This window comes from Pan troglodytes, chromosome 7, assembly GCF_028858775.2.
Source record: "Pan troglodytes isolate AG18354 chromosome 7, NHGRI_mPanTro3-v2.0_pri, whole genome shotgun sequence".
NCBI lineage: Eukaryota > Metazoa > Chordata > Mammalia > Primates > Hominidae > Pan > Pan troglodytes.
The window spans coordinates 89,373,771-89,399,464 of NC_072405.2; the positions used below are offsets into that span (position 1 = coordinate 89,373,771).

Here is a 25,694-nt window from a genome sequence, read left to right on the forward strand (position 1 = left end):
AAATAATGTAATTCCTGTGAAATCATTTTTTCTTTTACAGTTAAAAGAAGAAACATGTGTGTCCAGAAAATATTGTTTGTGTGCTCCATGACTATACATGAAATCATGCTGTTTAGTTCATTTAAACAGTTGTGCATTTAAATCCCAGCACTTTGGGAGGCCGAGGTGGGCAGATCACCTGAAGTCAGGAGTTTGAGACCAACCTGGCCAACATGGTGAAACGCCATCTCTACTAAAAATACAAAAAATTAGCCAGGCATGGTGGTGCGTGCCTGTAGTCCCAGCTACTAGGGAGGCTGAGGCAGGAGAATCACTTGAACCCAGGAGGCGGAGGTTGCAGTGAGCCGAGGTCGTGCCATTGCACTCCAGCCTGGGTGACAGAGCAAGATTACATCTTAAAAAAAAAAAAAAAAAGTTGTGCATTAGTTAATTGTGGTCACGGGTGATAAAGTATAATAATTACCAACAATAATAATGTATTTTAATTTCTAAAAAATAGATTAGATTTTTTTTCTCCAATGGTGAGAGCATCTCCTTCCATTTTTTAAAGCTATAACTTTGCAAACAACATTACTTCTAAACTTTGCCCTGGTTTAGTAAAGCTGGTGGTTTATACCAGGGAGAAGTTAATCTCTGTAATGAAAAGGTAGCCACACAAACAACATGAGTTGAATTAGTTATAAATTGAGAAATGAAAGATGTGACATGAATGTCTCATATATTCAAATTCTGATTAAACTGAAGAAACAAATAGAATAATATAATTTGATAACTGAAACCAACTTTTTAAGACATTTATTTCAAATTTATATTTGAAGAAAAAGTTCACTGGAGAATACTTTTAAATGAACGAGGAACCACCCGTCTAAGAGATAATGGATTAAACCCAATCTGATTTAAGGTAGTTATATTCTTATGTTTGCCACCAAATTGACATTTGAAGCCAGAATGGCCATCTGTCCTTACCTGCATGATCAAGAACCAGGTTCCATTGCTAAACAGACAGCTTCTACTGTTTAATAATCCATACCAAAATTTAGGGATCTTGATTGGTAGATTTCTACCAATAGATTTCTATTGGTAAATCTATTATTTAAAATACTTGCCACTTAAAAACAGCTGGTAAAAGCAAAATTGGCAGTTTTTCTAAATAAACGAGCTGGGTATATATCAAATTAACTCCTGCTGATATAAGACCAAGGAATGGTATATGTGGTGATTCAAATAATCAGTTATCAATGGTATACATACATGATCAATTTTTAAAGACCTGGACTACATCATGATGTATTTAAAGAAAAAAATCATAAATACACCATAACATTAAAATATACACACTAATGGGATTTCAATACTTCAAAATCATCTTTATGAATTTCAACTATCACTACTTTCTATATGTATGAAAGATATCTATATCATTAGTAATAGCTGAATGTTTTATAGCTAGATAACATCAAGTCAGCCGGGTGTGGTGACATGTGCCTATAGTCCCAGCTACTTGGAAGGCTGAGGCAGGACTTCTTGATCCCAGGAATCCAAGGCTGTGGTGAGCTATAATCATGCCATTGCACTCCAGCCTGAGTGACAGAGTGAGACTCCATCTCTAGAAAAAACCAAACAAACCAGAAAACCCCCCAAACACATCAAGGTAAGTGGAGTTTTATTCTCTGTTATAATGCACATTTTCCCTTTTTATAGTGCTTCAGGCTGATCCAAAGGTTAGTTACCAAGGGCTAGAAACAAGAATGAAACACAAACAGTGCTAACATTGCATATCACATGAAGGTGAGACTTTTCCAAGATAAAAATGAACAGCCATGTTCAAACTAATGATAATGTCTTCAAACAGAGGCTAAAAATACTAAAGACCAATTATATGTGCATATAGTATAACAGAAACTCTGGTTTTGCACTATTTCACAAGGCTTCCTGAATTTGTGCCTTGAGATTTTTCATTGGTTTTGGAAGGTTTGGGGTCATCATCTCTTCAAATATATGACTGTTTCCACCTTCATCTCTCTGTTCTCTCCTATGATAATCCAATTACATACTACATCCCATTTTCGGGATTTTGTCTCTTGGTGTTCTATTCTGTTTATTATTTCCCTTTCCTGGTTACTAATTTTCTCTTCTGCTTAATCTTTAGTTAAATCCATCATAGTAGCCAGCTACCAAGGGACTTCTGGTAGTCTTCTGTCATAGTAGCTGAGGGATTATCTGTGTGACTAATAGAATATGGCAGAAGCGACAGTGTGCCACTTTTGAGGCTTGGCTGCCGAAGACCTTATAACTTCTGTTTTGCTTGCTTCGATTTCTAGTTCTGAGGAAAACCAGCCACCATGTCGTAAGGACACTCAAGCAGCCCTCTGGAGAAGCCCTCATCAAAAGGAACCACCCTGCCACCCATATGAGGGAGCTCCTTTCAGATGGCTTTAGTCTCACTTAAGTCTTTAGATGACTGCCCCCAGGCAAGATCTGATGGCAACCTCATGAGAGATCTTGAGCAAGAACCAGCCAAACTGGGTGCAGTGGCTCATGCCTGTAATCCCAGCACTTTGGGAGGCTGAGGTGGGTAGACTGCTTGAGCCCAGGAGTTTGAGACTATCTTGGGCTACATGGTGAAACCCCATCTCTACTAAAAATACAAAAATTAGCCGGGCGTGGTGGCATGCGCCTGTATGCCCAGCTACTCGAGAGGCTGAGGCAGGAGTTACTTGAGTCCAGGAGGTCAAGGTTGCAGTGAGCCAAGATTGCACCACTGCACTCCGGCCTGGGTGACAGAGTGAGACCTTGTCTAAAAAAAAAAAAAAAAAAAAAAAAGAGAACCAGCCAAATTATAATCCTTAAATCTCGACTCATTTAATCTTTCCTATGAGAAAGATTAAATGATTTTTGCTGCTTTAAGTCACTGAGGCTTGGGGAGATTTGTGAACACAGCAATAAAAGCAAATCCACCCACCCATTAAGTTTTTAATTTCAGTTTTTGAATTTTTCAGTTGGTTTATTTTGGTAGTTTCAAGCTCTCTTCTAAAATTCCCAGTCTTTTTAAATCTCATAGAACATATTAAACATTTTTTAAAGTGTGTATAGTAAATGTGTTATGTGGAGCCCTGTGTTTCCATTATCTGTTATTTTCATTGTTTTCTTTTCCCATGCACACTGCCTTATCTCCTCATGATCCTGGTTATTATTACCTGAGTAGTGGATATTTTATATAAAATCTGTAGAAATAATTTGAGGCTTTGATAAAACACATTTTTTTGAGATGTACTTTACTTTGCTATTGGCAGGTATAGAAACCAGCAATCCAAGATAATCTTGATTCAGTTTCAAGGATTAAAACTGATTTGAAGTTGAGCTTCAGACTCTTGAGTGGGCCAATCTACTTCACTCTTATTCCTGGCAGTAGCCAGCCATGTCTCAATCCAAAGTGTGGGGCATTTACTAGCTTCACTCCCAGCTTTGGTTGGTTTCTGGATTCCAAATTTTATTCCCTTATCCTACGGGGCTGTCAAAAGCCCTGCTACATTTCTCAGCTTCTCGGTTACCTCTTCCAGGACCATAAGATATCTGAGTGGAAAAGTGGCCCTACATGGCAGATTCACCTCTCTATTTCTTACTCATTTTCCATATTTTCCCATAATTTTAGACTTCCCATGTCTCTGAGCAATTCCTTTTAGTATATTTTGTCCAGCTTTTATTGTTCTCAGAGGGAAGGATGGTTTAAACTTTGAACCTTACAAAAAAGTGGAAATCTTTGTATTGTTTTATTAGCTAATCTAGAATTATAGTCACCTCAGAAAACAAAAGACGATATGCATATTTTTTTGCTATGGATCTGATAGTATAACTTATTCAAAACCACTCCCATATGATACGAACCAGTATTCTCCAGATGGTGTTTTGAAAAACTGCCAATCTACTCATTTATGACAAGTCAACTGGTCATAGCAAAATGTGAGAAACCACTATTGATAGAAACAAATCGTTTCTACAGAGACTGTCAAGCAGTTTCCTGCAGGACCAGATCACTAGACAAGCTGGCCATTGCTTCTCTTTAGTCTTCAGAGAAGGACACAGACTCCAGTTCTGTGGAAAACCAGTAGCCATGTTGTAAGGATACTCAATCAGTCATATGGAAAGGTCCACAGGACCCTGGGAATATTTCCACGTTTTCTCGATTGTTTAATATTACCATTATATCAGGATGCCTACCTAATGGTTAGTTACCTAAAAGATGAAAGGAAGAAATGTTTCAAATATATAAGGAAGTCTTATATTTGAAATACTATGACTATCCATAACAAGAATTAGATGTCTAACTGTTCAGTATAATACTGAACAAGATAAACTGGAACATAAAAATTCAGATAATTTTCATTAGAAAGGAAGGAAACAAATTGCCAGATGTGATTCTGTCACTTTAAAAGGAATATTTTAAGTATACGTATATTGCAGATAAAACCTTATTTCCTGTTGAAATACAGTTTATCTACAATAGAAAGATGAGCATTTTACCACAACACCTTTATAAGTTTTAGCATGTATTCCACTTGAGCTATAAGATTATAAAATTATATTCCTAATTTACAAATTTTAGATTCAAATGTTCAAAGTAGGTTATTTGTTGATTGTGTTTTCACTATCGTCACTATCTATTTATGGCTGTCTGCCATTTGGAGCTGGCCTTCAGCCTAGGACATATCCCTTAAAAGGAGAGTATGCTTCCAATTAATCAAGTTTCTTAATTTTCTCTATTATGTCTCAGATTTGTTCATCCTTCTACTGTTTTATTCTTTTCAAACCATCCTGCAGGTTACTTCCTTCTCCCCTTCCTTCTGTACACATCCCCCCAATTTCAATTTGCTCAGGAACTTTCAATGGTTACTGGGTCCTCACCTTGGCCTTCAAGGCTTCAGCATCATCTGAAGATCACCCGATCAGATCACCTGATCTACTTATTCAAAATCACTTCCATTACTTTTGAAATAAACCTCCACTTTATATAAGTTAGTCATGTCACCACTGTCCACATGATGCTTAGTTTTGCTGTTGTGATTCTCTTCTGGCTTAGGTGCTCTCTTTCCTCCTTACCTATCCAAACTATACCCATGACTTGGGTCAAATATCAAAGACCTACTACTCTTATTTATGAAGATCAAATGCTACCTTCTCCTACACATCTTTTCTGTCCAAACTGATCCATGCTTATTGTTCTTTGAACTTGCATTTTACTCATGATTTAGAAAGCAAAAACTCAAAGTACATCCTATACACAGGTTACAAACCTGTGGAGCCAGCGGCAGAATCTTCAAAATCTTCTAAAGTTCCCACACAAAATCCATGTTCAACAAATGCCTTTTAAATATATTCAACTTAGCGTCCAAATCTAAGTAAAGGAGTTTCATCGGACAGCGATGAGCCTGCTTAGCCCAGGAATTACCATTTGCTTCTCCCTTTTGGTAAATGAGCTGCCCAGATGACAAAACAGAAAGGTCAAAACTCACTTTGGTAGAGACCTGGTTCCTGGCCACAACACATAGATTATTTTTTTTCCATGGGTTATACAATGGGATGAAATGATAAACTCCTCCACACTAATTGTAGGTTGTCTATTTCATGGCTCCATGTTTTCAATGTAAAATATGCAGACCTTCTATTTAAACAAACTAGTAATTTATTTTTTCTTAGAAAATTACCTTCAGCAGGTGATTTTCTTAAACTCATATGCAGCAAATGTTGCTTTGGTATGTATGCTTTACAAAGAGAAAGAAAATATAAACAGGAAGGAAGGAATTCCAGTTTAGTATACTAACCAAGCAAGCATTAACTACCCTTTGAAATACTGTCTACAAATAGTATGCTTCCTGCCATAAGGTCTATAGAATTGTCCTGTGGTTTCTGCCTGTCAAGTGGCAAACTCCTATAGTAAAGCTTGTTTAATTTTCTTCAAAGAAGGCTACATATAATCACATGCTATTTCAATGGACAGTTTTTGAATCTCTTTTGCATAACACATTTTCTCTTATGCATAAAGCCAGTTTTGATAAAATATCAAGAAATATAACTTTCTACTCCTAAGTTCAGAAGCCAGAATGTTGGTAGCCCATATTTAAACGTTACTTTTTTGTTATTTTTTTGAGACGCAGTCTCGCTCTATCACCAGGCTGGAGTGCAGTGGCACAATCTCAGCTCACTGCAACCTCTGACTCCCTGGTTCAAGCGATTCTCCTGCCTCAGCCTCCCGAGTAGCTGGGATTACAGGCACGCGCCACCACGCCCAGCTAATTTTTGTATTTTTAGTAGAGACAGGGTTTCACCATGTTGGCCAGGCTGGTCTTGATTTCCTGACCTCGTGATCCACCCGCCTAAGCCTCCCAAAGTGCTGGGATTACAGGAATGTTACTGTTTCTACAGCAGTAGTCCTTTATCGTGGCTGCCCATGAAAACTACAAAGGGAACTTTAAAAAAATTGGTGCCTGGCTATGGGGATGCAAAGGCATAAGAATGATACAATGGACTTTGGGGACTCGGGGGAAATAGTGGGAGGGGGGTAAGGGATAAAAGACTACATACTGGGTATAGTGTACACTGCTTGGGTAATGAGTCCACCAAAATCTCAGGAATCACCACTGAAGAACTTATTCATGTAATCAAACACCACCTGTTCCCCCAAAATCTACTGAAATAAAAAATAAATTTAAAAAAATTGGTGCTTGTGTCCCATCCCAAAATTTGTGATTCAATTAATATGGTCTAGGGCTTTGGGCCCTGGTGTTTTTTTTTTTAAAAGCTCATCAAGTGATTCTCATATCCAGCCAGGGTTAAGAATTACTCTTCCAAGTAGAGAGGAAATGGGAGGACCAGAATATCAGGGGAAGAAAAAATAACAGTTTTTGAACAATAATGCTATAGTAGAAACAAAAATTCATTGCATACCTATATATACTAGGTGATATGCTAACCAAGTTTCATCTCATGTTCGTTATCTACTTACATATAACAGATCATTTTAAAGTTTAGTGGCTTAAAACAACAAACATTAGTATCTCACAGTTTCTGTGGTCAGGAATTTGGGAGCCACTTGGCTGAGTGCTCTGGTTCAAGGTTTCTCATGAAGTTTTAGGCAAGCGATGAGCCAGGACTGCAATTGTCAGAAGGCCTGACTGAGGCTGGATGGTCCTTTTATAAAAAGGCTCACTGACATGACTGTTGCTAGGAGGACACAGTCCCTTGCTAACTGTTGGTAGGGGGACCTAGTCCCTTACGCTGTGGGTCTCTTTGTGAAGAAGGCTGCTTGAGTGACTTCATGACATGGCAGCTGGCTTCCTCCAGAGCAAGTGATCCCAGACAGCAGGTTTTATGACCTTGTCTTGGAATTTACATATTATCAATTATGCCGCATTGTATTCATTAGAAGTGAAATACTAAATACAGCCTACTCAAGGAGAGGCAATCTCTCTATCTTTTGAAGGAAGGGGTATGAAAGAATTTGTGAACATATGTATTTAAAATAAATTTTTAAAAAATTTTGAATAATTTTTCTGGACTTATGATAGATTTAAGGAAAGGTTGCAAAAATAATACAGGGAGTTTCTATATACCCTTAACATGGTTTCATTTTTTTCTTAATATTATCTTATGTTACTGTGGTACATTGTGAAACCTAAGAAAGCAGCATTAGTAGACTATTATTCATTAAACTCTAGACTGTATTCAGATTCACCAATGTTTTCATTAATGTCCCCTTTTCTCTTCCAAGATCCAAATCCAGGATACTAAATTGCATTTAGTTGGCATGTTTCTTCTAGTCTGGAACAGTTTCTCAATTTTTCCATGTGTTTCTTGACCTTGATAGTTTTGAGGAGTGCTGGTCAGGTATTTAAAAATGTCCCTCAATTTGGGTTTGTCTGATGTATTTTCTCATGGTCACACTGGGGTTATGAGTTTTTGGAAAGATTACCACAAAGATGAAGTGCCCTTTTCATCATACCATTTAAGGAGGTACATTCTCTCTGATCATGTTAACTTGATCATTTGGTCAAAGAGTTATCTACCAGGTTTCTCCAGGTAAAGTATTTTTCCCTTTCCACGTGTCTTCCTTGGAAGCCAGTCACTACGTCTAGCCATACTTAAGGTTCAGGGATATAGATACTCCTTCTCTACCTCCTGGAGAAGAAGTATCTGCACATATTACACTTGGGATTCTTTTGTAAAAAAGGTTTTTATAGACACATTTTAAAACCACACACATTTATTCTATTATTTAATGTTTACAACAATCCTATAAGGACTATCATTGTTCCTACTTTCTAGATAAATATATGGCTTAAAAAAGTGAAGTACTGTACCCAAGGTGACACAGCTAGCGAGACTTGGCATTTGACATGAGGTTGGTTTGACTCCAGAGTCTTTTTTTTTTCTTTACTGAACCTTTTAACCTTTGCACTGATAGGAACCTACTAATATAATTGAAACATATTTTAATATTCTACAAGATTTTCAAGAACTTAGTAGAAATGGCAATACAGAGCTTACTTGATGGTATCTTGTTGAATATTGTTCTTTCCCAGATATGTATCTGTCACATATACTTCTGTCTCCCCTGAGCACCTGGTACACAGGTACTCAGCAGATACTTATTGGCTGAAAAGAAAATGACTCTTCCTTCTTACAAGTTATCTACACTGTCCTGAATGTCTATCATGGGATGCCAAAACTTAAGATGGTCAATCCCTTAATGCTCAGACCCAGGGATGAAATCTGAGATATGACAGGGCTCACACCAGCATGACTGGATAGAACCTGCAGGCTAGAAGGGTAGGACAAGCAGGAACTGTTAGTTTACTCTTTCCCTGTTCATACTTTACTGAACAATTATAACTGAAGATTCAGGTTATTTAGCAAATACTCAGCCCCAAAATCCACTCAGGTAATGAGTATAATTTTTGGATTGCTAAAGTAATGGGTTGTTTTCATCATATCAAAGATTACACATCATATTTCTGGGTCATACATAATAAGTCATTTTCTCCAAATCTTGGGCATTTGGAAGCCCGGATCCCAGGAGAACCACGATAGTCTTTCGAGCAATCTCTTCTTATACATCAGGTGCTCAGATGGCTCAGGGATATGTCCCACACTTGGTTAAATTGGAACTCTGTCTCTCTGGGATATGACAGCTAACTTATGGAGAGGTGGGCAGAAAGCCTCCAAGCTCCTCTCCTATTTCTCCTCCCCTTCTCTTATTTGCTGTGTAGATGGAGAAATGGAAGCAGCCCAAAGGAAAGGGCTAGTTCCTACTATGCTCAGTATGCTAACAAACTCAGGGAGGCTTGGCAAAGTCTTCCAAGAGAAGACTCTAGTTCACCTGACCAACTATATTGAAAAACATTTTTCTTCTCTTCACTCTTCTAGCAAGAAAGTATGCTTGGAAGACATCGCTAGTTTCTTTCTCCTTACCTATGTCTATAGTTAGGAGATTCCCAGCTCCACATCCCTACTTACAGACTCCAGGGAAAAAGAAAATGACTTCTGTTAAAATGACTCCTATTAGGCTCTGGAAAAGGGAAAAGCTGGGCAAACTGAATGCTAATAGGGCTTGCTTCCAGTGCGGTCTACAAGGACACTTTAAAAAAGATTGTCCAAATAGAAATAAGCCGCCCCCTCATCCATGTCCCTTATGTCAAGGGAATCACTGGAAGGCCCACTGCCCCAGGGGATGAAAGTCCTCCGAGTCAGAAGCCACTAACCAGATGATCCAGCAGCAGGACTGAGGGTGCCCGGGCCAAGTGCCAGCCCATGCCATCACCCTCACAGAACCCCGGGTATGCTTGACCATTGAGGGTCAGGAGGTTAACTGTCTCCTGGATGCTGGCACGACCTTCTCAGTCTTACTCTCCTGTCCCAGACAACTGTCCTCCAGATCTGTCACTATCCAACGGGTCCTAGGACAGGCAGTCACTAGATACTTCTCCCAGCCACTAAGCTGTGACTGGGGAACTTTATTCTTTTCATATACTTTTCTAATTATGCCTGAAAGCCCCACTCCCTTGTTAGGGAGAGACATTCTAGCAAAAGCAGGGGCCATTATACACCTGAACATAGGAGAAAGAACATCCATTTGTTGTCCCCTGCTTGAGGAAGGAATTAATCCATCCTGAAGTCTGGGCAACAGAAGGACAATATGGACGAACAAAGAATGCCTGTCCTGTTCAAATTAAACTAAAGGATTCTGCCTCCTTTCCCTACCAAAGGCAGTACCCTCTTAGACCCAAGGCCCAACAAGGACTCCAAAAAATTGTTAAGGACCTAAAAGCCCAAGGCCTAGTAAAACCATGCAATAGCTCCTGCAATACTCCAATTTTAGGAGTACAGAAACCCAACAGACAGTGGAGGTCAGTGCAAGATCTCAGGATTATCAGTGAGGCTCTTGTCCCTCTATACCCAGCTGTACCTAACCCTTGTACTCTGCTTTCCCAAATACCAGAGGAACCAGAGTGGTTTACAGTCATGGACCTTAAGGATGCCTTTTTCTGCATCCCTGTACATCCCAACTCTCAATTCTTCTTTGCCTTTGAAGATCCTTCAAACCCAACGTCTCAACTCACCTGGACTGTTTTATCCCAAGGGTTCAGGGATAGCCCCCATCTATTTGGCCAGACATTAGCCCAAGACTTTAGCCAGTTCTCATACTTGGACACTCTTGTCCTTTGGTACGTGGATGATTTACTTCTAGCCGCGCATTCAGAAACCTTGCGCCATCAAGCCACCCAAGCGCTTTTAAACTTCCTTGCCACTTGTGGCTACAAGGTTTCCAAACCAAAGGCTCAGCTCTGCTTACAGCAGGTTAAATACTTAAGGCTAAAATTATCCAAAGGCACTAGGGCCCTCAGTGAGGAATGTATCCAGCATATACTGGCTTATCCTCATCCCAAAACCCTAAAGCAACTAAGAGGGCTCCTTGGCATAACAGGCTTCTGCCGAATATGGATTCCCAGGTATGGCAAAATAGTCAGGCCATTAAATACACTAATTAAGGAAACTCAGAAAGCCAATACCCACTTAGTAAGATGGACACCTGAAGCAGAAGCGGCTTTCCAGGCCCTAAGGAAGGCCCTAACCCAAGCCCCAGTGTTAAGCTTGCCAACAGGGCAAGACTTTTCTTTATATGTCACAGAAAAAAAATAGGAATAGCTCTAGGAGTCCTTACACAGGTCTGAGGGACCAGCTTGCAACCTGTGGCATACTTGAGTAAGAAAATTGATGTAGTGGCAAAGGGTTGGCCTCATTGTTTACAGGTAGTGGCAGCAGTAGCAGTCTTAGCCTCCGAAGCAGTTAAAATAATACAAGGAAGAGATCTTATGTGTGTGGACATCTCATGATGTGAACAGCATACTCACTGCTAAAGGAGACTTGTGGCTGTCAGACAACCATTTGCTTAAATATCAGGCTCTATTATTTGAAGGGCCAGTGCTGCGACTGCGCACTTGTGCAACTCTTAACCCAGCCACGTTTCTTCCAGACAATGAAGAAAAGATAGAACATAACTGTCAACAGGTGATTGCTCAAACCTACGCCGCTCGAGGGGACCTTCTAGAGGTTCCCTTGACTGATCCCAACCTCAACTTGTATACTGATGGAAGTTCCTTTGTGAAAAAAGGACTTCAAAAAGTGGAGTATGCAGTGGTCAGTGATAATAGAATACTTGAAAGTAATCCCCTCACTCCAAGAACTAGCATTCAGCTGGCAAAACTAATAGCCCTCACTCGGGCACCAGAATTAGGAAAAGGAAAAATGGTAAATATATATACAGACTCTAAGTATGCTTACCTAGTCCTCCATGCCCACACAGCAATATGGAGAGAAAGGGAATTTCTAACTTTCGAGAACACCTATCAAACATCAGGAAGCCATTAGGAGATTATTATTGGCTGTACAGAAACCTAAAGAGGTGGCAGTCTTACACTGCCGGGGTCATCAGAAAGGAAAGGAAAGGGAAATAGAAGGGAACCGCCAAGCGGATATTGAAGCCAAAAGAGCTGCAAGGCGGGACCCTCCATTAGAAATGCTTATAGAAGGACCCCTCGTATGGGGTAACCCCCTCCAGGAAACCAAGCCCCAATACTCAGCAGAAGAAATCGAATGGGGAACCTCACAAGGACATAGTTTCCTCCCCTCAGGATGGCTAGCCACGAAAGAAGGAAAAATACTTTTGCCTGCAGCTAACCAATGGAAATTACTTAAAACCCTTCACCACACCTTTCACTTAGGCATTGATAGCACCCATCAGATGGCCAAATCATTATTTACTGGACCAGGCCTTTTCAAAACTATCAAGCAGATAGTCAAGGCCTGTGACGTGTGCCAAAGAAATAATCCCCTGCACTGCAGGGTATTATTTGAATACATTTGAATCCCTGTATCTTTAACCTCCTTGTTAAGTTTGTCTCTTCCAGAATCAAAGGTGTAAAACTACAAATCGTTCTTCAAATGGAGCCCCAGATGCAGTCCATGACTAAGATCTACCGAGGACCCCTGGACCAGCCTGCTAGACCATGCTCCAATGTTGATGACATCAAAGGCACCCCTCCCAAGGACCCCTGCATGACCCCTACTACACTCCAATTCAGCAGGAAGCAGTTAGAGCGGTTGTCGGCCAACCTCCCCAAGAGCACTTGGGTTTTCCTGTTGAGAGGAGGTACCGAGAGACAAGACTAGCTGGATTTCCTAGGCCGACTAAGAATCCCCAAGCCTAGCTGGGAAGGTGACGCATCCACCTTTAAACACAGGGCTTGCAACTTAGCTCACACCCAACCAATCAAGTAGTAAAGAGAGCTCACTAAAATGCTAATTAGGCAAAAACAGGAGGTAAAGAAATAGCCAAACATCTATCGCCTGCCTGAGAGCACAGGGGAAGGAACAATGATCGGGATATAAACCCAGGCATTTGAGCTGGCAATGGCTACCCACTTTGGGTCCCCTCCCTTTTTATGGGAGCTCTGTTTTCACTCTATTACATCTTGCAACTGCAAAAAAAAAAAAAAAAATCTCCTATTAAAATAAAAAAAAAAAAACAACTCCACATTAAAAATATGTTTGAATGACATTAACACGTTCTTATCAGTGCAAAGGTTAAGGGGTTACTCATCACAACAATATGAGGCATAGGTACTCAGGCATATTTATAAACATGCTTAAGGATGTGTTTGTATGAACTTAGTGGGTAAACATCTCCACATGTAACGATAAATAAATAAATATAAACTAATAGTGGGTAAACATCTCCACATGTAATGATAAATAAATAAATATAAACTAAATGTTGTCTGGAGAGAGAGAATCACATGCCTAGGATGTTCAGAGAAGCAGGTGGGCTTCAGCGCTGAGAGCAGTGGCTCTCCTGGCTGCTGCTGCTCGGCACACCCTCCATTCTCGCTGATCTGGAAAGGCTCCTGGTAGCTCAGCAACCAGCATGCCTGGAGTCTCCATTCCTTTCTCAGCAGAGAGCTGGGGGTGGGCCCAGAAAACCTAGATTAGAATCCTGACTGTGCCTCTTACTACCCAATGTGACCTCAAACAGTTCAATCTCTGTGCCTCAATTTCCTCATGTGTAACATAGAGATAGAGATGTCTAACTTCATACGGTCCCTGTGAAAATTAAATTAGATAATGAATAGGTGTAACATGCTTCACACAGTGGATGGTTCAGTAAGTGCTGGCTTTTGTAATGATCAAAATTTCCCTTTCCAATGATCTCAAGACTTAAAGATAGTGAAATGTGACTCTAAGAAAAAACAAAACTTAGTAATTTTCATAGCAAAACCCAGTGTGAGGATTCCAGACTGCAAGACAGGGAGATCTTTCTAGACTTGAAATGTGGCTAGTCTGAATTGAGATGTACTGTGAGTTTAAAATAAACACCAGATTTCTAAGATGTATTTAAAAAAAGAATCTAAACTACATCATTAATATTTTTAAAATACTGATTACATATTGAAATAACATTTTAGACACGGTGGTTAAATTTATATTATTAAAATTAATATCACCTATTTCTTTTCAGTTTTTAAAAATGTGGCTACTGGAAAACTTAACGTGTCTCACAACACTTTATATATATGTATATTTGGATGGCACTGTTCTAGAACATTGAAGTAACATTGAGAGAAGTACTTCATTAAACTAAATCCTAGGGCACTAAAATAGTTAATTCATCTCCCCAAGGTACTATTTGAAAATAACTCAATTACATGAGAACACAAAATGAAATATGTCACAAACTGCTAATCACATCATTAAATATAGTCTCCCTTGTTGCAGAGTATAATCATTCATGAAAATAAAGGGCTCAGGGACTTTCAAATCATGAAAAATTTCAAATATCCATTCAAAAAATCGTGTCATCCCTGCTAAGTTTGTCATAATCTAATCTGGCTGTAAATTAGTGCATGACATCTTCATCACAATTCACAGGTGCACTCAACTGGCACAAATACGCTTTTATTTATGCACAGAGCCAGGGAACGGGTGATCTTTGCTCAAAATAATGTGCTTAACTAATGGACCATCCCTTTTACCGTTGGGGAGGCCAGAAGTAATGAGGAGACACACATGAACTAACCAATATTAAACCATTCAAGTAGCTAATTATGTGGTTTAAACTAGAAGACAAACAGATATATCTTTATTTTTTACTGATCCTCAAAGCTCATAAGTACCTAAATTTTTACTTATTCCCTTGTAGTAGTAAATTGCTATGAGAAAATGAAAGTAATACAAAACAAACAGAAATGACACTTGTATGCATTAAAAACTGTACTTTAAAAAATCTGTGGTCGATAATTAAGAAAAACATTTACAATTTGAATGATCAACTTTTAAAATGTTTAAGTTTAGAATAAAAACTGTGTGCTTTAAGAGGACACCCATTTCTTCTATTCCTACAACCTCCTGCAGCATTCTTTTTCCTTAGTTTCGCTGTAAATATAGGTATCAGTGTCTCAATATATTTGATATAAACATTTCAAATTTCCAAATTCATAATTCAGGAGCTAAATAGTTTTACTTCTTTTTGGGCTCCTATGGAATTTTAAAGCCATGTCACATTGTATTTTTGATGGCAGTCCCTACTTCTGCAATGTTATCGTTGGCTATATTAAGCTTTATAGATAGTCAAGATGGAGAAATTTCAAGGAATTCCCAAGCACAGGGAGAAATTCCGCAGTTTTGGTTGGTAGGGCTGTGGTAATTATGCAGCTAAGTTCCAGGACTAGAAAAATGCTCTGAGGGGAAATTTAACTATGAGGGGGAAATGACATCTTCAGGAGAAATACCATTATGTATGGATAATGCCCAGTATCTTAATAGACTTGCCACCTACCTCAACCAAAGTTTTAAGTAAGTGATATACCTTAAACTTGTAAATAATAGAATACTCTATAAAATGTACAATCAACTTTGCTAGAAAACACGCATATCACAAGGGGATTACTATATATGAATGTGTCTATTAAAAATATTCCTCTGCAATTCCTCTTTCTATAATTTTGGAAGAACTTTCATATCTTAAAATACCAGTAAATGCACATGAGCATGACCAAATTCCACATATCAGATTACAGCTGCAAAAACATTGTACTTCAAAATGAAGTCAAACACGAGCTCAGAACCAAGCAGACTCTAAAGACAGTGTGTACAAAACAGGAACAAGCAGGCCCTTTGGAAAGATAAGGAAAACATCAAAATCGTCTCAACTACTCTTAACTGATTAAATACATTTCTGTCAAGGGAAAGTAGATTTAATTTCCTAGGACAGCTCGGACTTTCTCACAACTCAGACTTTCTCATGATTGTTGTGAAGATTGTAAAATGGAACAATCACTTTAATCACGTTGGGAAACTGTTTGACAGCTTCTTATAAAATTAAACAAATGTCTACTTTATGCTTTCAGGTATTTACCCAAGCGAAGTGTAACCTCATACAATGTTTCCAGCACTGTTGGAAAGATTAAATAAAATCATAAACAAGAAAGTCGCTTACACAGGGTTGGGCATGTGGGAGGAGCTTATTAAATAGGTTCAATCGCCTTTTATGTTTTGAATGTACAATAAAAGGCGAAAGATTTATACCATCTGAAGAGAAAGCACAGTATATATTTTTGGATGTAATATTAAAAAGTACAGGGTTTTAATAGGGCAGACCTGGGTTTATGTCCTGGTCTATTACCCATTGTATTCACTGATTCAACCTTTTTCGGACCTACTCTGTGCAAAGCACTCTTCTAGATGTTGGGGATATTGTACTGAATGTGATAGTTTGAGGCTTTACTCTTATGGGGTTCACATTCTAGCACCTTGGGCAAGATGTTTAAGTTTTCTGAACCTCATTTTTGCCTCCAACAGTTCAAGTAAATTCAGCACCTATGACATGCTGGGTATTACACTAAGTTTGGCAGCACAAGAACCAACTAGATAGAACCTATGTTTTCAAGTACTTTTAGAAGTCCAATGGGGGCAGCAGACAAATAATCACGCGAATTCAGGTGCTGTGAGAGGGATCAGGACCCATTGTTATGGGCAATAGTGAACTCAGTCCTGGGTGCCATGGAGATTGGTCTCAGGAGTGAGTCAAAGAAGGCTTCTTGGAGAAAGGCATTTAAATGCAGTCTGCAGAGTAAACCAGGCAAAAGGTCCTCACAATTCACATTATTAATAAGGTGAAATGAAAATATAGTTGGGAAAGTACACATCAATCAGTCCATAAAGTCCTTCATAATATAAAGCAGCACTATTTCTATTTTAAAGGCAATAGTATTAAACTGGAAAATCATGGTGTAGTCCTGAATCCAGTTTATACTGTCTTTGACAACATGCTGTCTTCATCTGGACTTTCCACATCTGCTTCCTCGATCCCAGTGCTTCTAGCTTTCTGCTTGAAGAAACTGGGTACTTGAATAAATTGTTTTTAATCATATGGGACCAATTCTGACTTCCAGGCAAGTTCCTGGGATTTGCTAAATTCACGGTCTGCGGTGTAGCTCTGTGGTAGGCCACAGTGGCCTCAAAGCATAAAACAAGCCTTCCAAATAACCACGAATCTTGCTATTCTGGTACCCACCAAACATTTAATAATTTTTTTCAAGCTAATTGAAAAGCCCTGTTTATGGGACTTGAATATAGTTTATACCATAAATAGCCAGAACTACAAAGCAGTACAGGAAACACTAGCTCTGCTGGAAGACTTTTGATTTGCATTTGCTTTTATTTTATATGTTACACAAACCTCTGAAAAATGGAAGTAGGGAGTGGGACTGGGGACAAGGGCTTAGTAAATTACTCTTTCCAAATACTGTGGCATTAAAATAAACTTGGATGAAGGATGTCATTAGAGAAATATAGACTACATTCAGCACATCCTCATTCCATGGTGTACACTCAGGCTGAATGAAGACCTTATAATTGCATCAGCAATTATGATGAAAGCCACTCCAACCACAAGAACGCTGAACCATTTAAGTAGATTTTTGAAAAAATGGTTTTTTTGTTTGTTTGTTTTTTTGAGATGGAGTCTCGCTCTGTCGCCAGGCTGGAGTGCAGTGGTGCGAACTCGGCTCACTACAACCTCCACCTCCCCGGTTCAAGCGATTCCCCTGCTTCAGCATCCTGAGTAGCTGGGACTACAGGTGCGTGCCACCACACCTGGCTAATTTTTTGTATTTTAGTAGAGACAGGGTTTCACCTTGTTGGCCAGGATGGTCCTGATCTCCTGACCTCGTGATCCGCCCACCTCGGCCTCCCAAAGTGCTGGGATTACAGGTGTGAGCCACCGTGAAAAAATGTTTAAAGCACTTCATTTTCCTCTTGGGAAGTTGCAACAGTTGTTAGATACACCAATTCTCCTACAAATGGCAAGGCTTTATGTGAAGGCTATACTCCATCTTCAGAAACATCTGTTTTATAGTCAGATGTCAGAGATGTTTCCTGGATTGTCAGAAGAAAAGAGATTGTGATGTAGAAATGCCCATTCCCAAAATAATGGCAGGTATATAACCAGAACAAAATCATTGGTATATCTAATAAAAGTGGGCACCATGCAAAGTCTAATGGAACCCTCTTCTCCAGCCTAAGTATGCTTGAGAGCCTCATGTAAACAGAATAAATGTGTCTGGTGAAGTGAGAATGGGGAAGTTTTTGTTCCTTGAAGGGAGAAACTGACCAACAGTAGGAGGCAGCTACCTGGTGCCATGGCATCTGAGTTAAGGCCATCATCCAGTCCTCTCAGCTCCAGCATCAGTGCCTTCATATTTGTAGGCAACCATCCTTTTGACTTTAAGAGTCCTACCTCTGCCCGGAAGGATCTCACAAGATCCCCCTAGGCCCAAACCAACATATTAGCAACGTCGTTCTTTTTTTAAACCACTGTGTAAAATCCATATTTTAGACTAGTGGAAATGGTAGGGGAATGGGCATTGCTGTAGCAAATAGCAAGAGTGAAAGCAACTTATTCTTGGGTGGGACGAACCCAAGGAAAAGAGTAGGAAAAAGTTCTAAAAACAGAAAGATTGGTGAGGGGAACTTGGCTTAGAGTCGGAAAGACACCAAAATTTGGAAGGAAGTTAAAAAACGAGGAAGGGAGAGAAGAAGGAAGTTACTAGTTCTGAGACATCTTCTCCAGCTTCTAGGCCGCCTCTGAGAGACATGGTCAGGCTCTTTTTTCTGGGGAGTAGGAGAAATGCAGAAATTCCATTCAAACACTGGTTCATTTAACAAATACTTATTTAGCAACTAATGGTTCCAATCATTTTTCCTGGTGCTGGGGATTCAGCAGTGAAGAAGCAGAAACTGGTTTAAAGCAATTTGATATCTACAGTCATCTACTAACGAGTGAGGTGTGATGTGAATTCAGCCCCTGTGCCCACAACGGAATGGCCCCATCTACTTCCTAACAACTATATAATTTTAACTACCTGCAAATGACCAACAGCCTTCACCTCCCTAGTAGATCAGGAGCCCTTTATTTACTCTTTTATTCGTAGAGATGGGGTCTCACTATGTTGACCAGGTTGGTCTTGAATTCCTGGCCTCAAGAGATACTCCTGCCTCAGCCTCCCAAAATGTTGGAATTACAGGTGTGAGCCCCTGCACCTGGCCCCACTTTTTGTCTTTTATAGTGATTTTTACTGTATCTTTTCTGTACTTGTACACACAGGATGCTTGCCATTGTGTTATGGTCACCTACATCATTTAAACCAGTAAGATAGCATGCAGTCGCATAGTGTGGAAACAGCATATATCCTACCAGATAGCCCTGAGGTGGGGCAGGATCTACTACGGAGGTTTAGTGTGCGGAATCATCCAATATAACATGACCAGAGCTGCAACCTCTGATTTAGACAAGGAGTAAGGGTGCTGGCACCAGTGATCACCAGCTGCCCAACTACCAAAAAATTACGCTTCCAAAATCTCTTGATGTTTATTCCGCATGAAGAGAAACTGAGTTGTCCTATGTGTGCCACTCATGACAGAAGCCCTTTTTTCCCCTTTACTCACACTTTTAATGCATAGAGAAAAACCCAGGGCTTGGCCCATAGTAAACATTTAACAAACACTCAATTAGCATTTGGTAAATCTCTTCCAAGGAAAAGTGTCCCTGTGGAGAGCAGCAGGACATAGGCATCTGTGACTTACACCTATGGTGTCAGTAACTGAACCAGGGGTGGACCCTCCTTCCCTCTTTACCAGAGGTGACTTAGGCTGAACTCGGCCAGCCTGGGTGGTTCCAGGTGCGTGAATCTCCCCTCACCTACACTGTGTAAGGTGTTTGCCTTCTCACAGAATCACCTTAACTTCAGCTTGAACTTAGTCCTGCGCCCTGGAAGCTTCTAGTTAACTATCCTTTAGGCTAATCAAGAACTTCTCCTGGATGGGCAAGTGGTATCAGGCCAGGAGTTCAGGATATTCCTGCCTGCTCAGCCAAGGTATGGTCTCACAGTCCTCACACATCCCCCCAGGCAGCTGCAACATGGAACAGGGTTGGCACCAGAGGCAATGACTGCCAACTTGTGTGCAACCGGGGGCCAGCTATGATTTCTCACTCTGACTCGGAGGGGTGGGATCTCCTCAAACTGTAACACAACGCTACTCAATAAAAACACAATGCAAGTCACATATGTAATTCTGAATTTCCTGGTAGCCACACTAAAAAAAAAAAGGAGAAATTAATTTTAATAACATAACTTATTTAGTATAACATATGCAATATGTCATTTCAATGTGAAATCAATATTAAAAATTGACAAGATAATTTATATCCTTTTCCTCATACAACTCTTCAAAATCCAGCATGTATTTTAAACTTTTTTTTTTTCTTTTTTTGAGAAGTTGTTTTGCTCTTGTTGCCCAGGCTGGAGTGCAATGGTGCGATCTCGGCTCACTGCACTCTATGCCTCCTGGGTTCACGCCATTCTCCTGCCTCAGCCTCCCGAGTAGCTGGGATTATAGGTGTGCACCACCACATCTGGCTAATTTTGTATTTTTAGTAGAGACGGGGTTTCACCATGTTGGCCAGGCTAGTCTTGAATGCCTGACCTCACGTGATCCACCCACCTCAGCCTCCCAAAGTGCTGGGATTACAGGTGTGAGCCCGACCTTATTTTAAACTTTTAGCACATTCTAGTTCTGACTAGCATCATCTCAGATGCTCAAAAGCCATGTGTGGCTACTGTCCTGGATGGCACAGCGCTGAGGAGTTCAGGAATCTCTGAAGACATCTTGGGGTGACTGTTCCTAAACAAATCTTTTCGACTAAAAATCAGTTTAGGAAAAATAAAAATATTTATGAACGAATCACTAATAATTCTTGTGTGGGAAAATGTTTATTCTTGCAACGTAGATAACTAACCGTGTTTTAACAAAACAATGTTAACGAGAAAACTTTTGCTTTTTTTTTAACCACTCAAATCTTAGTATCTGGACATATTTATTAGAGAAGAGGCAAGGTGGAGGAAGTCTTTAAACTGTCAGCTTGAAATCACATAAATAATCACACTGGAAAGACTTCTCCCTCTTAGGGCGCCCTTCCCTGACCAAAGAATGACTCCCTGGGCCAGCGTGCTGGTTCTTTCCTGGTGTTTGTTTACAGTGACAATACAAGAGCCCTATAAGGAAGAGAGGAAGAGAAATAGATTGGATCTTGGTTTCTAACCTGTGGGCCTGAAGTTTCTGTCAGTCTGCTTGGACACTAACAACTGTCTCTTGACCGAACAATGTTTTTCAGTCAAAACTATTTACCAAATGCTAATATGAGGCAAGCACTGTTTCAGGTGCTGCTATTTACCCACCACATATTTGTATTATTTTCCAAATGTACATGGAAGATAGTATGAGTAAAATAAAAATTCATACACAAGCATTAATTCCCAGCAGCTGTTTCTCCTTTGCATTTTCCCAATCAATGGAATCTAAAAGTACATACATGTAAAGATTCTTGAAATTGCTTGATGCTAAAGTGTGATCTTTCAGCATCAAAAATCACTGTTTTGCTCTCCTTCAAGTGGTGTGAGTGGCATGACTTGAAGTCAGCCAGGATTCTTTTTTGTTTGTTTGTTTTTGAGACAGAGTTTTGTTCTTGTTGCCCAAGCTGGAGTGCAGTGGCACGGTCTTGGCTCACTGCAACCTCCACCTCCTAGGTTCAAGCGATTCTCAGCCTCCCAAGTAGCTAGGATTACAGGTGCCCACCACCACGCCCAGCTAATTTTTGTATTTTTTTTAGTAGAAACGGGGTTTCACCATGTTGGCCAGGCTGGGCTCGAACTCCTGACCTCAGGTGATCCGCCCACCTCCATCTCCAAAAGTGCTGGGATTACAGGCGTGAGCCACCGTGCCTGGCCCCAGTCAGGATTCTGAGATGAGATCTACCCATTGCTTGTTATTGAGTTAATGGTCTCTTGTTAAGCAGCACTGGGTTTTAGAACCAACTATGGGCTGAGTTTAATTATTCAATGTTAATACATTCAACACAGATGATTTCATTATATAAATGCACTGGCTACTTTGCAGTATTTCCTTAGGCATAATAAGCTTTTACCATAAAAGCCAAATCAACATTGATCTGCAAAACTGTCATTTTATATGCACTGTCAAGGAAAAAAGATAAAAAGGAAAAAACAAACAACACAAAGTGAGATAAAGTAAACCTTTATCAAGGAACTGGACCAATACAATGATCAAACCAGCTCTCTCCATCCCTTTGGGGCAATCTGATTTATAAGCTGAGGTTTCAAAGTGTATTTTATTTAATTGCTGAGGGCAAGAGAACAGTAGGAGGTTTTGAGCCAAGCTCTTTATAATGCTAGCCTGCTCTGCTTTGGGGGTAAACTTAAAAAAACTTAAAAAAAAAAAAAAACGAAACGGAGTTTCGTTCTTGTTGCCCAGGCTGGAGTGCAATGGTGTGATTTTGGCTCACCGCAACTTCCACCTCCCGGGTTCAAGTGATTCTCCAGCATCAGCCTCCCTAGTGGCTAGGATTACAGGCCTGTGCCACCACGCCTGGCTAATTCTGTATTTTTAGTAGAGACAGGGTTTCTCCATGTTGGTCAGGCTGGTCTCGAACTCCCGACCTCAGGTGATCTGCCCGCCTTGGCCTCCCAAAGTGCTGGGATTACAGGCATGAGCCACCGCGCCTGGCCAAAAAAATAATCTTTTAAAGTTGGCATTTTCAAGCCAGTCTAATAATCCCACCAGTTCCATTTCCTTTCAGTTGCAGTAGGAAAGAGCAAAATGCTGCCCTGGTGAACAAGTAAAAAGTATTCACGTTTCAAAGCTGGCTGGTAGACAGTAGCCAGCCAACTCCTCCTGTATTTCCAAGCAAACACAAGGCAAAGCGATGTTTTTTTATACCTTTTATAAACAATCTGTGTTTAAACAAGGCATACACAATGCTTTCTTTCCAGTCTCTAAAAGCTGGCCACTGTTATGTGTTTCATTATACTCCTAAATCCTAAAGAATAAAACAGCCAGCTAGGTAGTGACTGTTTGATCTGCACGTCTTGGCTGGAGATGAGAGTGCAAAGCAAACCTGCCCAGGCTCCTGTTTCTAAACTCCTCCAGCCAGGAGCGCCTCAGGCTTGCAGTGCAGCAAAGCCAAACTCTTCCTTCCTGCCGGAGGAGGGCAAGGAATATACAGCACACACCAGTTGCATTCATGAGGAAACAATCTTCCTGCCCACCAGCACTATATTTAGAGCCATCTCTTGGCAATGCAAACTTATATTTCTGGGCTTTCTGCCACTTGGACAAAAAAAAAAAGGAGGGGGGACAAGAAAAACTGGTTTGGTTCCAGTGCTGAGCCCAAACAACAAAAGTTAAATGTGGCCTTCCCCATTGATGCATTTCTGTGTCAAACATCACTCCTTCTTCAAAAGCAGTGAACATTGGATGTGGCTCTAAAGAATGGAATGCTTTTTTCCCCTTCCAATTCTAACAAGTAAAATGTGTCCTACTCTCTAAGGGGACATTTTATAAAGAAGGAAGCAATGAAGCAAATTTATCTGAAAAGGACAGAATGTTTTAAAAATGTTTAAAGTAATATCATCCATGCTGGGGCTGTCAGCTTCCCCAAACATGCAGTAACCCCTGAGAAAAGTTAGAGCCCAAAGTCAGCTACAGGGTTGATGGAAAAAATATGCAGTGCTAAATAGCTAGGCCTCTCCAACCCTCAAAGGCAGACCCCATGAGAGATGCTCTCTAGCATTTGCTGTTTTGCTACATGAACATCTAGCGTCTGGGAATTTCAGGGCTCTTCACTTCCAGAAGTGATGCAGGCAGAGACCTTAGTGCGTACACCCTAAGCAAGCAGCTGCCAGTCTTACTCACTTGGCTTCGAACTGTGGAATGCCACTGTCTATCAGAGATGAGCAAAACAAACGTCTCTCCTGTCTACTCCCAAACCTAAAGGGCCTTTCCTGACTTTCTTCTGTTTTTTTTTTTCCTTACAATTGTATTTTCTGAACTATTTTTAACATTTCTTTCAGTTTAATATCTTGTCATGGTGCTGACTGCTCAGAAATGTAGAATACTAACGGGACAGCCAGTATCTCCCATAAATGCAACACCAAGCAGGACAGCCATTTAGTGGTTTGGATAAGTATTTCCTCCGCACTGGTATGTGCAGTCACCTCTAACTAGTTCAACAAATATAGAAAAGGAAAGAACAAAAATATCTGCAGCTTTGCAGCCATTTTCCCATGCTAAAATTATAACAGAAAATTAAAACAAGTATTAAATTTCTTTTGAAAACCCTCCACAAAATTTCTTAAAATTACAAAATGATATGTATGTATGCAAATTAACTCCACTTGACATGAAATATGAACACTTCTGAAAGCCCAGAATAGTTCCATATAATACCTATTCCAGTTTGGGATTTCATAAACGGATAAATGCAAAAAGAAACTGACTTGCTGCCAAACAAAAAACCATTCTCATTGCTCAGGTCTTAAAGACTGTTCACAAGGCCTCCTCCTTCCAGGCCTAGGGTAGATTGTAAGCCCTGCTCCCCTGCAGTTAGGCATGACCCCATGATCTGCTTGGGTCAGTGGAAAGTGAGCAGAAGTGACATGTGTTGCCTCTCTAACGCTGGTGCTCAGTTCTCTGTGTTCTCTTCTTCGCTACATTTACCTGAATCCTGGATGGGCATGAAGCATAAGCCAGAAATATATTAAAGACTTTGACTGTTTAAGAGACTTTGCTGTTTAAGTCTACTGAGATTTGGGGCTGCTTGTCACCATGGCAGACCTAGACTACTCTGACCAATGTAGTAAATTAGTAAAAAATTAACAATTAGCAGAAGATAATAGGGTAAAAGTTCATCATAGGTCTAGTACCAAGAAGGCACTCAATTGTGTCACTCCTTCCACAGTGTCCCTTCCCACCATGGCTTAAGATTTGCATCCACTCGACTTCCAGGATATATCCAGGATCTACTGAAACCCAAAGCAAATAAAACACTTAAAAAGAAAAAACAGGGCCGGGCACAGTAGCTCACACCTGTAATCCCAGCACTTTGGGAGGCCAAGGCGGGCAGATCATGAGGTCAGGAGTTCAAGACCAGCCTGGCCAACATGGTGAAACCCTGTCTCTACTAAATTAGCCAGGTGTGGTGGTGGGTGCCTGTAATCCCAGCTACTCAGGAGGTTGAGGCAGGAGAATTGCTTGAGCCTGGGAGGTGGAGGTAGCAGTGAGCCGAGATCGTGCCACTGCACTCCAGCCTGGGTGACTGAGTGAGACTCTATCTCGAAAACAAACAAACAAACAAAAAACCCCAAAAACAGAACAGAATGGTCCAGCTGAGGAAAACAGACATGACTACTGAGAAACAGTGATTCCCAGTGTCTCTAAATCTCTGGTTCTCAATACTGCTCATCCAGGTTCAATCAGAACTATTCCAAGTACTCAGTTCTAGGTAGAATCCAGGCATCTATGGTGCTTCCCTGCCTCCCCTGGTGATTTCAGCGTGCAGCCAGGCTTGAGAACCATGGCTTCACACGACTGGGCTTTACCATTTTCCGAAACTCAGTCCCAGGACACTGAATAGTTTAGGTAAGCAATGCACAAACAACAGTACCCCCAAACAGCAGTTCGTGTTGTAGCCAAATGTAGCTGAAGGCCAGCCGCAGTGGCTCACATCTGTA

General features: G+C 40.4%; 1 protein-coding gene and 1 non-coding gene across 7 annotated transcripts in view; both read right to left on the reverse strand.

The window, feature by feature from the left end:
- The window catches only part of ZNF704 (zinc finger protein 704), a 245,821-nt gene that overhangs the window by 100,466 nt on the left and 119,661 nt on the right, over positions 1 to 25,694 (reverse strand). The window lies entirely within an intron of this gene.
- Positions 19,407 to 19,540, reverse strand: LOC112204292 (U11 spliceosomal RNA). The gene has a single exon (XR_002937863.1). It is a non-coding gene; the product is annotated as a U11 spliceosomal RNA (small nuclear RNA).